The following is a 15,930-nucleotide window of genomic DNA, read 5'->3' as shown; positions in this document are numbered from 1 at the left end:
ACAGACAACTAGAACTCTCTTCTTCTTCTTCTTTCTTCTCTCTTGAGAATGTCTGGAATTGTACGATGTAATTCTGGAAAACAGGAATTCTGAAACATCTTAAAAGCCTTACTTAAACTTCCTTTTACTTTGGATTCCAGAACTGGAAAAAGAAAGGAAATTGCCCAGTTGGTAAGGTGAGAAGCACTGGAGAAGTCTCTATAATTCCTGATGCTGGTTGAGCTCAAACCTTCTTTCCCTGTAGCTAGTAGGGTGGGGAAACAGAGGGAACAGCCCCACCCACCAGCAACCACCCCCTAATGACTGGCACGAGTCTGCAGGAGACTGGAAGGAACTGTCTTCTCTTACAGCTCCCGCCCTGGCCCCCAGCAGCTTTAGGGAATCAGGAGTAGACCCCACCCTTCACTCATTAACCACTTAGCAAAAAAGTATTTTGTTCTTTTTCCATCATTCCATAATTTTCCCATTCAGAAGTGTTATTCCCTTTCTTCTCTTCCTATGCATCTTAGTAACCTGTTTCCAATCCCTCTTTTTGTTCTGATCATTTAGCTAGCTCTCCATATTTGTGGGGGTTTGGGGGGGAGGTGTTGGGGAGGGGAGGGGAGAAGAGAGGATGACTATTTTATTTTTTAGATTCCTATTAAGTTAAAAAAGTTAAAAAGTTAAAAATTTAAAAAAAGCTAAAAAGTTAAAAAGAAATCTATTTTAAACCCAGAACCTGTCTACCTTCACAGACCAATAAATAAATAAATAAAAATTAAATTTAAAAAAGGAAAGAAAGAAAGAAAGAAAAGAAAAAAAGACAAAGTAGGGGTAGGTGGGGGAGGGGTGGGACTGGTATTTCTGGGATTGTTTTATCCTTTCTATATACTTCCTTGCTATTGTACAACCTTAGACTACTCAACCTCCCTCTATCCTGCATTTCTTCTCTGTGAATTAAAAACAAAAAACAAAAAAAGAACCCTAGTACTCTCTAAGGCAACTCTTCTTTAGATCACCCACAAGCAGGGATACTGAATAACATTAAGTGTTGGCTTCACGTTGAATGATCAAGCACAGGACCATTGAGACACTGGTTACTTGCCACCCTAGAGGTGGTGTTAGAAGGGTTAATTATTTGGTATTTTTAAAGTGCTTTGGGATTGCTGAAGGGAAAGAATAAACAAGGGTGGTATCACCAAGGGGCTGTGTGCTATTGTGAGTGTTAACTTAAAAACTGGGGAACAGGGGGTATGCTTTTCTTACCATTGACATTTCAGAGCAAGATTTTAAACAGATGCCCATCTTTTACTTCTAAATCATTTTCTTCCTCTGTCAGAGACCTGCTTACCCCCAAACCCTGCCCTACCCCCACCTCCTTCTTAAATCCTTAGAAGAGGCAGAGAACCCTAGTACACTTTGAGAGGGTATCCATTCCCACAGAGATTTTGGAGTCTTCTTTCTATTTATGATGAAACTTTACTTTTGAATAAGTTAGTGGGCCTCCTCCCTTCCCCTCCTGCCAGTTTCCAAGGTAGCATAACCTCTCCTTCCCCCACCCCCCACCCAGTGTACTTTTTTTTTTTTAAAGCAGCTCTGTCCCACTTCACATTTCCAGGTTTCTGACTAAGACCATGGACACAAATTCAGCACAGAAGTGCAGAGCCTTTTTGGAAATGGCAAAATGAGAGAGGGGATTTTCCATATTCACATTTTTCCACAGAAATGTATTCATAAGCTTTAAACTTGTCCCAGCTATGTTAATGTATGTGGTTGGCTTCTTTGCCAATTTTCATTGTGAATGAGATGCTCAATAAAAGGACTCTTGTCTCTCCCCTCCCTCCTCCCTCCCATAATTTTAAGTTCATAAGCCCATTTTGTAAGTGAATCAGGTCTTAGGAGAAAATCAGAAAGGATGTTGTTCTTTTAGCCGCTTAGAGTATTTGCTTTAAACCTCTGATAGGGATGTGGGGGTCTATGACTGAAGTGAAAGAAGTAAACAGATGACTTTATATATATAATGTCTTTTACAAGGTGGTTCAGTTCATTTCTAACCTTGGTTTTGGCGTCATCTGAACAAGCCAGGGAAATTCCCCCCACCCCCCTTTTCCAGTGCAGGAAGGACTATTTTTCTAAAATAGACATTTTCACTCTGGCTTTACAGACATTGCCCTCCAGTCCACAGTGGGCACAAACCCCAGACACACACAGCACGTTAATTGAGCCTCTGCAGGTATTTTTACCAGGTGACTATGAAATGATCATCTTAAATGCTGCAGCTATTATGAACCATGTGCTTGCGTGTCCTGACATGTCTCTAGTGTAAAGTTTCAGGGCATTTTTGATTCATGAATTCTCTGCCTGCATTCATTCCCGAGCCCTTGTCACACCTTACTTACTTCCCAGGACCAGCTTCTTTGATTCATCTGGTAGCATCTTCTGGCTGGAAGTTCTGAATATCCAAAGCGATAGAAAAATTAGCTTTGGAGAAATAGTCAGAGATAGTCTTTTCCATTCAGCATACATATGTAGGATCTCCCATCACCCCCTAGGAGTTTAACTGATCTGTTGATGCCTGCTAGTAGGACTATTGAGGGAAATAGTATGTTAATATAAATCATTTACTTCCCCCCACTCTCCCTCTTCTGCTGCAAGTAGTCTAGCTTGGCTAAACCTTCTTTGGTTGTGTGATTTGGGGTTTTCTCACCAGTTCTGTAGAAACAAGCAAGTCACTTTCCCCCTATAAATCAGTATTATCTGATATTCTTATTCTCACATTTCTAACCCATGGTGATGAGTAACTCTTCATAAATGCCTAGATAGCACAGTCAGGGAAATGACTTGAGGGGCCTGAGAGTGAGTTATTATCCTCTAGACACCCCAAGCCTCTGTTTTACATGAGGCCCAGAACACAAGTGGCTCACGGCAAGTACTAAATTACCAGGAGGAGAGGTAGTCAGTAGTCAGTCTGACACATTCCAGTAAGGTCCCTTTGGCACAGCACGTCACAATGGCAGGCCTCAGGGCTGGGGCTCCTGCCTGCCTGCCAAGTTGGATCATGAAGATGGAACAGAGAAAAAGCATAATCTCTGGCAATGGGCAAAGAGGAGGGGTCACCTGGCTGGTGAGTGCACCTGGTTAATGGCTCCCTACCTTTCCCCAATCCTGGCTGGGTCAGGGAGAGGTACAGGGTGGGACCTGCCATGCATACTTAGGGTTGTCACACTAGGTCTCAAGTGAAATATCATCCCTGAGCTTACAATTCTCAGGTTTAGGAGAGCCTTTGTTTCCTCTCTTAATTCCTTCTAGGGGTGACATAGATTAGAATCATAAGACAGAGATGATAGGATATAGATTTAGGGCAGCTAGGTGGTACAATGGATGAAGCTTTGGGCCTGGAGTCAGGAAGACCTCAGTTCAGATCAGGCTTCAGATACTTACTATCTGTGAGACCCTTGGCAAGTTGTCCAACCTCCTCCTTCCTCAGTCTCCTCAGTTGTAAAATGAGAATAATAACAAGACTTACCTCTCAAAAGTTGTCGTGAGGATTAAATGACACAATATTTGCAAATTGCTTAACACAATGCCTAGCACAGAGTAGGCTCCGTAGAAATGCTTATTTCCTTCCCTTTCCCACCCTCTCTCCACCTTAGAGATGATCAAGTCTAATTCTTTCATTTCACAGTTAAGGAAACTGAAGCCCAGAGAGACGAAATGACATGTCAAAGGTCACAAAGGTAGTAACTGTCACAGCCAGGATAGGAACCTAGGTCTTTTGAAGCCAAATTTATTGCTTTTTCCAGTGGACGAAGGAAAGAAACTTAGAATTCCCAACTTTTTAGAAGTGGATTCATAGAATCACAGAGTGTTCAATCCGGGAAAAACTTTAGAGATCTGCTAGCCTAACCCCCTAATTTTACTGAGGAAATTTGCGTCTAAGGTTGAGTAACCTGAGGTCAAATAGCTAGTAATTGGCAGAACAAGGGCTACAACCCACTCCCAATGCAAGGCTTTCACTATACCATGCTTTTCCCCCTATTAACTCACAGTCTTTGCTTCTTTTCCCCCTATTAACTCACAGTCTTTGCTTCTTGGGACTAGATAATTACATAGCAGAAAGAGCAATACAATTTGAGTCCAAAGATGGGTTCAGATCTAGGTTTTACTTCTCATTAGCTAAAACTCAGTTGTTTGTAAATGTCAGTTATTATTGCCATTATTACAAATGCACTATCCCCATTTTAGTGGTGAAGAAATGAAAGCCACAATGATTCAGTGACTTGCCCAGGGTAGTTTATACATAGCAATTATTTAATTAAATTAAACAACCAATCCACTAGCGTTTATCAAGTCCCTACTATGTGCAAAACATTGTTCTAAGCACTGAGGTTACAAATACAAAAATTAGACAGTCTCTGCCCTTAAAAAGCTTACAGGCTACTAGGTATTCACAGCAACCCTATGAGACAATCCATATTTTCATGACTTTAATTCTTGTATTTGACCACTATGGCATTCTGCCTTCTACTTCCTATCTTGACAAGTGGTTGTGAGTAAAGAATTTTGGTATCCATAGAGTACTATAAAAATGTGATGTCTTTTCTAAAAAACAATACTAGGAATTGTTTTAACTTTTTGGACTTTATTTTCTTTCTTGGTAAAGTGAGAAAGTAGGCCTAGAATAAATATTTCCAAAATCCCTTCCAGTTTCAAATGAATCCCAAGACCCTATATGATTTCTAGCCTGATCAAGCCTTAACTACCTGTCCCTTGTCAGGGGTCAGAATAATCTTCACCTGATTCAATTACATTAAACAATATATTAATCAATCAACATTTATTTATATATCAATGAACACTTGCTATGTGCTAAGGACTGGGTTTATAAAAAAAAAAGCAAAAATGTTTCCTATCATCATGTGTGTACATTCCCTTACGGGAAACAACATATGCATAAATCAATATATACAGAAAAAATACAATGTAGTTAGAAGGTAACCTTAGAGGAGAAAGCACCACTGTACCTACTATGTGACAGGCAGCAGGACATAAGGGAGAAGAAACTGCTCTCAGAGACCTAGATTCGAGTCCAGCCTCTGAAATATACAGATTGTGTGACCTTGGACAAGCAACAGTCTCAGACACCTCTTTAAGACAATAAGTTACAGAGCAAGAGCTAGGTAGACATTTCCTCACCTGCCACTCCCTCGACCTATTAAATCACAGGTTGGTTAAAGAAAATGCTTCGGGTACAAGGACCAAAAAATGAATGTAGTGCTTGCCTTTAAAAGCTTATATTCTATCAGGAGAGACAACATGCACATATATAAATATAAAACCAATAAGTTCAAAATGATTTGGAGTAGGGCACTAGCAACTGGCCAGAGGGGTTCAAGAAAGGCTTCATGTAGAAGGTGGCTTTTGAATTAAGTTTTCAAGGAAACAAAGGATTTTGAAAGACATTTAAAAGGATTTTAAAAGAGAGAAGGAAGTGTACTGCAGGCATTGGGTACAGCTATTGCAAAGGCACAGAAAAGAGAAATGAAACTACTATTTTCAAGGTACTACCATGCTAGACAAGGAAAGCATTAATTGAAAAGTAGTCTCAGACTCTAGAATTTGGAAGTATATTCAGAGGTTATACAGTTCAATCCATATCTGAACAAAAATCTCCTCCTTTACAAAATACTAGGCAGGTGAAGACATCTAGATGTCCAAAAGGTAGTTGGTGATGTGGAGCTAGAGCTCAGGATAAGGGATAGGGTTGAATATATAGATCTGGGAATCATCTACAGAGCTGATCATTAAAACCATGGGAGCTGATTAGAGTACCAAGGAAATGGTATAGATAGGAAAGGGAAGAGGGCTTAGGCCAGATCCAGGAGGGACATTATTAAGGCCCATGACCTGGATAAAGATCCAAAAAAGGAGACTGAGAAGGAGTGGTCAAATAAGTAGGTAGGAGGAGAACTAGGATAGAGTAGTGTCACAAAAAACAAACAAAAAACCCCCCCAAAACCAAAAAAAAAACCAACAACTAGAAAAAAGAGAGTATCAAGGAGAAAAGAGTGAGTGATGGTATCAAAAGCTATAGAGAGTTTAAAAAGGATGAGGATTAGGAAAAGGCTGTTAGATTTGCCAATTAAGAGACCATTAGTAACTTCAGAGACAGCAATTTAATTGAATGATGAAGCCAGAAGCCAGACAGCAGAGAATAAGAAGAGAGTGAGAGGAAAGAAAGTATTGATTATAAATGGCCTTTTTAAGGAAGAAAAGAATCAGACAGATATCTGGCTCACTCTCTCTCTCTCTCTCTCTCTCTCTCTCTCTCTCTCTCTCTCTCTCTCTCTTTCTCTCTCTGTCTCTCTCTCTCTCCATCCATCCATCCATCCATATACATACATACAGACACACACATTATATATGTATATGTGTATATATATATATATATATATATATGTGTGTGTGTGTGTACCTGTGTGTGTGTGTGTATGTATGTATGTATGTATGTATGTATGTATGTATAAACGCATACATACTAGAATGGTGTTCCAGAACTGAAAATTCCAGCAGGAAATTCCACAGGAAGTCTAGTAGCGGTCTAGGGAATGGTTTTTGCCATTTGTATGCATGTGTGTATGTAATGAGTGAGAGGAATTTCATCCCTCCTCTCCCCAAACTTTTCCCACCTTCCACTGACTAGGTGAAGATGGTGAACTTTGAAAGGTTGTGAGAGATTTTGCTTTACCTTTGGCCTCTGTAGCAATATCCATGGAACAGTAGCGACTGAGCATAGTATCTACATTGGGAGCTGAGATACACATTGAGGACAAGCTAGACACACCAAGGAAAGTCAGCTTTAGGACTTGACAAGGTTCTGATCCTCAGAGTCCAAAGAAACCTATGCCTAAAGGGAACTTTATGAGGACTCCATGAAGGGAAACTTGCAATTTCCAGAAAATGTTATTCCTTTATCACACATGCTCTACAAGCATGATCGCTAGATAATTGGGTAGGACGATGAGTCCTAGACTTTTGGGGAATTCTATTTTTTTGTACAAATTGTTCTTACTACAGCAACTCAGTAAATACCCTTTCTTAAAAGCTAATTTAGGCTATTGGCCATTAATCAATAGGGAGCACACTGAATGGGAGCTCATGAGTGACCCATACAAGAAATTTCAGGCTCTCAAGGTTACACCTATAATCCTGAGGAATAAGTACTCAACAATCCTCTGGGCCTTAGCCTAGTAGTGCTAGTGGGAGTAGAATAAGTAGCACAAAGAGGGTGCTAAAATTGAATTAGGTTTTCTGGCTGTCAGATCATGCTGCTGATTGTTTTCAAATTATAGAATCACAGAATTTTACAGTTGGATTTAAGGGATATTGCATTTAACTCATAAGAGAAAAGAAATCCTTGCAACATAACCTGAACAAGTGGTCATCCAGACTCTGCTTGAAGAACTTTAAGGAAAGGAACCCACCACCTCACGAAGTGGTCTGCAGCGCTTGTGGACCTCTCAATTAGTAAGGGAGAGAGTTTCGTCTTTTGTTTTTCTTTTCCATGATATTAACCCTGAATTTGCCTTTGCAACTTCTACTTATCACTCTTGGTTCTGCTCTTTGGGACTACTAATCCCATTGATGCATTTCCATGCAAGTGAATGCCTTCTGACCGTGAGGAACGAGTCTCAAGATGTACCCCTACAGAAATATACCTGGGTAAATTGATTGGGGTTATTGGCTTTGGCTACCATGTGCAGTTAACTAAAAGGTCTCATTATGTGCATACATATAAGTAAATATGTAAATAAATATGTATATATGTGTATATACACACATACATTTAAAATGGGCAGTTAGGTAATACAGAGCATAGAGGAATTCTGGAGTAGGAAGACCTGAGTTCAAATTTAGTCTGAGACACTTGTTTTTCAGTCATTTTTCAGTTTTATCTGACTCTTTGTCACCCCATTTAGGGTTTTCTTGGCAAAGATATTGGAGTAGTTTGCCATTTTCTTCTTCAGTTCATTTTACAGATGAGGAAACTGAGGCAAATAGAGTTAAGTGACTTGCCCAGGGTCACACAGCTAGTAAGTGTCTAAGGCCAGAATTGAACTCTGGAAGTTTACTAGCTGTCACTTAACCTAGTTAAGTCACTTAATCTCTGTTTGCCTCAGTTTCTTCATTTGTGAAATGGGAATAATAATAAAGCATCTATCTACCAGGGTTGTTGTAAGAATCAAATAAGATAATAATTGTAAAGCATGTAGCACAGTGCCTACCACACAGTAAGCACTATATAAATGTTAGTTATTATTTTCATTTTATTTTTATTATTACCATTATTAACGTGTTGTATGTTAGCCAGAGGATTATAACTGAGCTAAGCTCCAGCTTCTTTAAGTCAGGGACCAGCCAAAGTTCAAAGTTCTCAAGCTTATTTTGAGTCAGATTTTAACATGACTCAGGTAATTCAATTCAATTCAGCAAACATTTATCAAATACCTAATATGTGCAAGCATTGTTCTGGGATACAAAAGCAAAACCAAGAATTCCTAACATCCATGTACATGTGTGCATGTGCATGTGCATGTGCACATACATATATACATATGTAAACACAAATATAGACACACATACTTTGTTTTATATATAATATGATATATTATGTTATATATAATCATATATGTTATTGTGTTGATATTATTACATTATGTTAATGTATATTATATAGTATGTTTATGTATGCACATATACACACATATAGACACATATACTTTATTTCATATATACTTCTTTGTTATATATATTATATATAATATATATCATGTTAATATCATTATATTATATTAATGTATTTTATGTGTTGTACAATACATTTATATATATGTATATGTATGTATGTATGTATGTATGTATGTATGTATGTATGTATCCAAGTCACTTTAATGGGGTGGGAGATCACTAAAAACTCCAAGAATCCAGAAAGATCTCATATGAGAGGTGATACCTAATCTAGGCTTGGGAGAAAACTAGGGATTCCATACAGCAGAGCTGAAAAGGACTCCTATACTCGAATTTACTGACTTTACTCAGCATTGATGGATGTATCTATGAGCTGTAGAACAGATAGATGAGTAATACTGAATGATGTTTTCTTCAAAGAGCTGCAGATACAAAAAGTGACAGTCACAGAATTCTTCCAATTTGCCAATGAACCAAGTGGTGGAAGAAAGTGATCAGTTGACTCCAGTGTCAGATTGAAACCCAGGGAGTTGCATGACTGAGTAGACTGAAAGGTGAAGGCAGAATTCTTGAGTCATCACCATTCATTCCATATCCCTACATTCAAATGATCTATGCCAATATGTACCTTTGCACTCAGTGTGTATGAATTTATGGGTGATTTGTTCTAATGGGCCTACTCAAATAGGGCACTGGGTGGAGTCCTGAACTTTAGAGAAACCTCTAGGCCTTTGCTCAAGATAACTGGAAATCACTCGAAGGATTTCTTGACTTCAAAAATTCCCCAAACCACATGATGTAGCAAGATGTACATTTTATGTAGATATAGTTCTTTTCTATCTGTTTCCTTCATCTGAATATTGATCTAGGAGTAAATTCTAATGGAGCTCTTTCTGACATCATAGTCATAATTACTATTTTTATAACACACTTATATGGTGCTTTGCAGTTTATAATGCTCATTTCTCACAACATCCCTGGGAGGGAAGAAGATCAAGTGTTTGGAAGCTTGTTGATAGCAGGTGCAGTATTTTATTTCCCTGATGACTAGTATAGTACTCTGCATATAGTAGGTGGTATAGCTTATTAAGCATTTATTATATCTCTATTCCCATTTTATAGAGGAATCATAATAACTAATAACACCTCTATAACACATTAAAGTTTGCAACATGTTTTACATCTCATTTGAGCCTTATAATAAGCCTGTGAAGTAGGCACTCCACTCCACTAAGGTATTATTGTCCTCACTGTACAGATCAGGAAACTGAGTTGGAGAGACTTGAGTGATTTACCTGTGGTCATATAGATAATGAGTCATAGGTAAAATATGGAGCTAGGCTTTCTTGATTCCAAACAGAGGCCTAGACAGATAAATGACTTGCCCAAATTCGAAAGATTACTAAGGGAAAGAATCAGAATCTGAAACCAGCTCTGACAAATCAAATACCAATATTATTTCCACTACACATAAATTCATCTGCTACTAGAAAGGATAATACTGAGAATCCTTCTAAATGGATGCTCTGGTTGAGTATTTATGAAGTACCTCTATGTGTCACCACTGTGCTAGGCACTAGGGATGCAAAGGAAAAAAAAAATGAGTTTGCATTTTGTTTAGGAAGACAGCATGTACATGAGTACATTTAAAATATATACACAATTAATACAAGGTAAATGCATTATCATAGGAGAGGGTTTGGGAAAGGCTTCATGTAGATGATGGTACTTGAGCAGACTTCTGAAGGAAAAGAGAGGTTCTAAAAAGCAAAGTTAAGGAGGGAGCACATTTTGGGCCTGGGGGATAGTCAATGCATGGGCACTGGGACAGTAGAGATGTATCACAAATGCCAGTTTGGCTGAATTGTAGTTCAGGAAGGGGAGTGATGTGTAATGAGATTGAAATATAGGTTTGAGTCAGGCCCTGAAGGGCTTTAAAAGCCAAATAGAGCAGCTTATATTTGATCCTACAGTCAATGGGGTATGGGGAGAGATATGATATAAATGGGATGCTGTTTGGCTTGGTAGGGACAACCAGCTCTTCTTGAAAGAAAGTGGTTTTGTATAGGGATAGGTCAGTGAAATTGAAGATTTCCTTCAAGGGAAGGGATCCCCTCACATGCCTTGCCCAGGTTTTGTCCTTTTACGGGGAGGATTGGAATGTTATTCCTGAACTAAGAATTCTGCCTGCTGGTTGGCCCACATTATTTCAATCCTGTTTTCTTGGGTGTGGTATATTTGGTAGGTTTGGGGTTTATCATCAAAATGCTAATTGTGTAAACAAAGTGGCAGCTAGGACTGCCAAATACCCTGTGCCTTGAATGCCTGGCAGGGGGCCAAAGGGTTCTGTCTCTGTCAAACTTCACTTTGCAAAGCAATGGGGCAGGTGGATTGTATTAAAGATTAGGAAGGCCAGAGAGGGCTAGTAACTCTTTAACTCTTCTAGTGGCACACCTCTGCATACAGGGGCCACACCTGCTGAACTGGCAGGACGTGCTGTGCATGACTGGACAGAGGTGCTTTGTATACTCCAAGCCACAGAATAGGTTTAGGCACGAGTATGGTGCAGGAGCGTACAGGACTGGGCCCCTCGACGACCTGGAACCTTCAGACCCAGGGTGTCTGTGGCTTTACAGAGGATGAATAGAAACTGTGCTCTTAGGGAGTTCTCCAGCAGTGGCCCAGTGCTCTTTATTCCTCCCAGGCCATTGAGACAGGAGAGAGAGTAAACTCTCAATTGCCTGGAGAATGGTGTTTGGGGCTTGTATATTATCTAGGCTGCCGGCTGTTCCTTGCCTTCCTGTTTTCTCTGTTTTTTACCAGTATTGTTTCTCAGAATCACTATCAAAGACTCAGTTGATAAAATAATATGAGATCATAATTCATATTAGTTGACTTATTTATTTTTTTTTACTGGATGTGGTAAATGAAAATTCATATTGAGAAGAAGAATTAGTGATTTAGATAGCTTACCTGAGGATTTCAAATACTTACACCTTTCGTGTCTTCTCTTACCTCAGATAAAATAAGATTTGAAAGGACTCTCAAGAAGTCACATGGTCCACCCACCAAGTTTTCATTCTTCCACTACTAGGAGGATGTTTTTATCTGGATTATGATTTCATTTCTACATGAGCTTCTGGTTTGGAAATTCCTTATAATGATGCAAATCAGCATCTATAGTTTATAGTATTAGAGCATTAAATTAAATTGAATTATTAGGGGCATTAAAAGGTAAATAATTTACCCATGATCACATGGCTTGAATCCTGTATTACTGAATACAAAGCTAAAATCATCCTACCTCTCACTAAAGTAGAGATTCTTAACCCCCTTTTTTGTGATGTCATGGACCTTTTTGGCAGTCTGGTGAAGACTATAAACACCTCAAAATAATGTTTTTAGATGAACAAAATAAAATGCATATGATTGCAAAGGAAACAAATTATAATAAGATATACAATAAAATATGAATTTTTTTGGTGTGTGTTGTGAGGCAATTGGGGTTAAGTCGCTTGCCCAAGGTCGTAGCTAGTAAGTGTTATGTGTCAGAGTTCCGATTTGAACTCAGGTCCTCCTGACTTCAAGGCTGGAGCTCTATCCACTGTGCCACCTAGCTGCCCCCATGAATTTTTTAAAAGAATTCATTGACCTCAGGTTAAGAACTCCTCATTGAGAACAACATACCTTTACAAAAATGTTCTTCCAAAGAAAGAAATTCCATAACCATGCTTAACAAGATATCCTGATGTCTCATAAACTTTACAATCACCAATTCTTCTTAATGTCTACTGTTCCTCCTGTTGTCATTAAAATGTATTCCTGATCTTCCAAAGAAAATAAAACAGGAATACATTTTAATGACAACAGAATTTTCTAAACCAATCCTCTTTTCAAGAGTGGATGTTTAATGCGATTTGAAAAAGGAATATCCCTTTGATTTTGAGCTCAAAAAATAGAGTTACCCCCTGCATAAGAGGCATATGCCCTAAATAAGACATGTCTGTTATGGCTATTAAAAAAAAAAAGATTTTCTTCAAATGATAAATGCTTTAATTGATAGCATCTCACTGTTACATCTATTAATCAACACAATCACATTTACAAGTTATATAAATCTAAATACATAAGAATAAAAAAAGTGGAAGGTGTAGATTTATACCCTTGAATATTAGCCTCGGATGAATGTGGTGAACTCCTTTGTAAATCTCTGCGGGCAGAGAGGCTTGAGCTTGAAAGCTCTGAGTTGCAGTAGAACCAAAGAGCAGTAGGTGGTGCAGTGGATAGAGAGCCAGGCCTGGAGTCAGGAAGCCCTGAGTTCAAATCCAGGCTCAGATATTTAGTGGGCATGTGACCATGGGAAAATTACTTAACCTCAGTTTCTTAACCTGTAAAAAATGAGGATAATAATACCTTCCAGGGTGGTTGTGAATATCAAAGGAAACAATAATTGCAAAGTGTTTATACTATGTACATAGTGCTATATAAATATTAGCTATTATTTATTATTATTATAGCTGATTGGGTGTCTATACTAAGTCAAAGCTTCTGTGCTGATTAGCAGTAAAATTCAGCCATTAGGCACTTACTGCAGCTGAGCCCAGGTAAGATAGGATTAGTCAGTTACCAAAAAAAAAAAAAGAAGAAGAAGAAGAAGAAGAAGAAGGAGGAAAATGAAAGAGACAGAGAAAGAATGAATGGAAAAAAAGGAAGAAAAAGAGAGAGGAAAAAATAAAATTAATCTGGTGTTTGTCAATATTTTTTCCACCTGATAGTGTTCAGTAGTTAGGGTTGCTGACAACATCTTGTAGATGTCCTACTGTGACCATAAAGGCTAGCGTATAATCCAGCCAACTGTTCAGTGAAAGTGTGTGTAGTATGCCCTTGGTGAGGCTTTCATTGCAGAGCCTGCCAGGATTTGTCCCTATGCCTGCTCACCTCACAGTCTACAAAATGTTCTGTCTGTGGTCTGTCTCAGTGACACAAGTTAGAGGGGCCTACCTCCTGCCATTGTTTCCTAGTTGCATATATGCACAAGAGGCCATTTGTGAAAGTGTTTCTTTTTTTCCCTCTAAGCCATCATATCACCTTCCCAAACTATCTTTCTCACTGCATGGCTGCTCCTTTGGTGGCAGTGGATTGCCATGCATGGATGATATTTCCAGTAAGTTCATGTATCTAACATGGTGCTGTACATGAGAAATAAGTTGGGCCAAGAATTGAATAAAAGAAAGAAACAAAACTGCATTGGCATCTAACAGATTCATGATGCCTTTAGAAATCCTAAACTTCTGTCTGGCTGCAAATAGGAGTCCATTTACTACCTCTGTGAAATTCTTGTCCACATCTTTCCCAAAACCCTCCACAGGATTTCATGTACACAAGAAAGGAGTTGATGATTAAAAGCCATAGGTAAATCATCTTAATTACAAGTTTCTCTTCTTGACATAATTTTTACTATAGCTAGTAAAAAAAATAAGCAATTTAACCAATTTCAATTATGATCTAATTTTATCAACCCAGTCCTTGGTAGAACTACTAAGGACTAACAAAGCTTTCAAAAAGCAGGCAAATAAGGAAAAAAAGGGAAAATGAAGGGCCCAAATCATATAAATGTCTTTACATATTTTTCCAGGTTATCAAGAGTGACTATCTCTACTGTCTCAAAGGACTAGCAGGAAAAGCAGTAAGGGGATAACCCTGGCGAATAACCCAAAAGCATAGCTGCTATACATATTCTTTAAAATAATAAAATCTTTTTTTCTTTTCTTTTTCTTTTCTTTTTCTTTTTTTTTTTTGGCTAAGCAATGAGGTTAAGTGACTTGTCCAGGGTCACACAGCTAGTAAGTGTCAAGTATCTGAGGCTGAATTTGAACTCAGATCCTCCTGAATCCAGGGCCGGTGCTGAAAACAATACAGTCTTTAGAGGACAATGGAAAGATGTTTGTTGGGCATAAGGAGATTTTGACGTATTACCATTTATGACCAGTGTACAAAAATGGTATACAAGGTGTTATTAGAGAAATATATGATTAGAAAAGGAGGTGGTTCAATCAACATTTAGATCAAGAGGCACCTGATGGAGATTGGGAGGATGTACTAGTTTCCAGAATATCCTTCAGCATATTCTTAAGGAAATCTTTTAGGAAGCTAGGTAGATCCTCTGTGGATGGTGTCTTAGAAGACATAGACAAGAATGGCACAGGATGAGAAGTTGTGGATGGGCTATCATCAGTAGCAGTGGAGGGAGGGCCCACATCAGAGAGATCATGGAGCCAGTCATTGATGCAGTAAAGTATGGATCACGAATCATCTTGATGGAGCAGTTGCAGATATGCAGCCATATGTGCCATTAGATGCTGACCTCAGCCTAGAGTCCAACGGCCTCCTCTGCCAGCTGGTCTCCTAAAGATATATCGTAGATGCTTTTGATATCATTTTTGATTTATTTTGTCAGGGCCTGATTTCTCAGTATACTAAGTGAAAAGATATGGCAAGGGTGGCTTCCAACTCTACCTCTCAGTGAAGACTTGAGGCTCAAAGCAGGGTTTCTGGGATTTCTAAGGCTATAACATTGGTTTCAGACTGCCTTTGATCTGATTGTCATTATGGAGTACTTTGCTAACTCTGTAAGTTGTTGTAATATCTTTTTGCAGATCTCCTCATGTGCTACCCTGATTTTTCCCTTGGACTTTTGATGATGTTTGGAGTCTGTTGAGCTGTAAAAAGAAAAATAAACCCAGTGGATTGTCAGCATATTTGGATGTAGGCTTCCAGAATTCTGCTTGTTTTCTTGCATGGCAATATAATATACATTAAACTGAACTGGAGCTATTATCACATAAGGTCTCTTCTCTCCTTTCTTTTGTAAGCCTATTATTCAATTTTTTTTTCAAAAGTCACCCAGGTATAGTCTTGAAAACAATTGTCAATACAATGATGTGACCAGTCTTACCTTGTTTGTGCTACACAACAGCTGAGAGAAGGCTAAGAGGATGGTTTCCTATAGTTCACTGAAGCAATGATCAGCTCGACCTTCATCTATCTAATGTAGAAAACTACCCAGGGAGCTTCCTTGTGTAGGATCCTTAGATGCAGTTCCTCACCTAGGGGTGGATTAATTTCTCTTGTATGTCATTGCATGTTGAACAAAAGTGACTGGTTAACCTGAAGGCTTTTCCCAAACAACTTGCAACCCTCAAC

General features: G+C 38.7%; 1 long non-coding RNA gene across 1 annotated transcript in view; it reads left to right on the top strand.

The window, feature by feature from the left end:
* The window catches only part of LOC110207248 (uncharacterized), a 68,644-nt gene extending 53,111 nt beyond the window's left edge, over positions 1-15,533 (top strand). Inside the window, exon 3 of the long non-coding RNA XR_002324105.2 lies at positions 15,384-15,533. This is a non-coding gene — a long non-coding RNA (uncharacterized LOC110207248). The remainder of the gene's footprint in view (positions 1-15,383) is intronic.
* The last annotated feature ends 397 nt before the right edge of the window (positions 15,534-15,930 follow it).

Source organism: Phascolarctos cinereus, unplaced genomic scaffold (genome assembly GCF_003287225.1).
Source record: "Phascolarctos cinereus isolate Bilbo 61053 unplaced genomic scaffold, phaCin_HiC Scaffold_2;HRSCAF=192, whole genome shotgun sequence".
NCBI classification, from domain to species: Eukaryota; Metazoa; Chordata; class Mammalia; order Diprotodontia; family Phascolarctidae; genus Phascolarctos; species Phascolarctos cinereus.
This window is presented reverse-complemented; position numbering and strand designations above follow the sequence as displayed.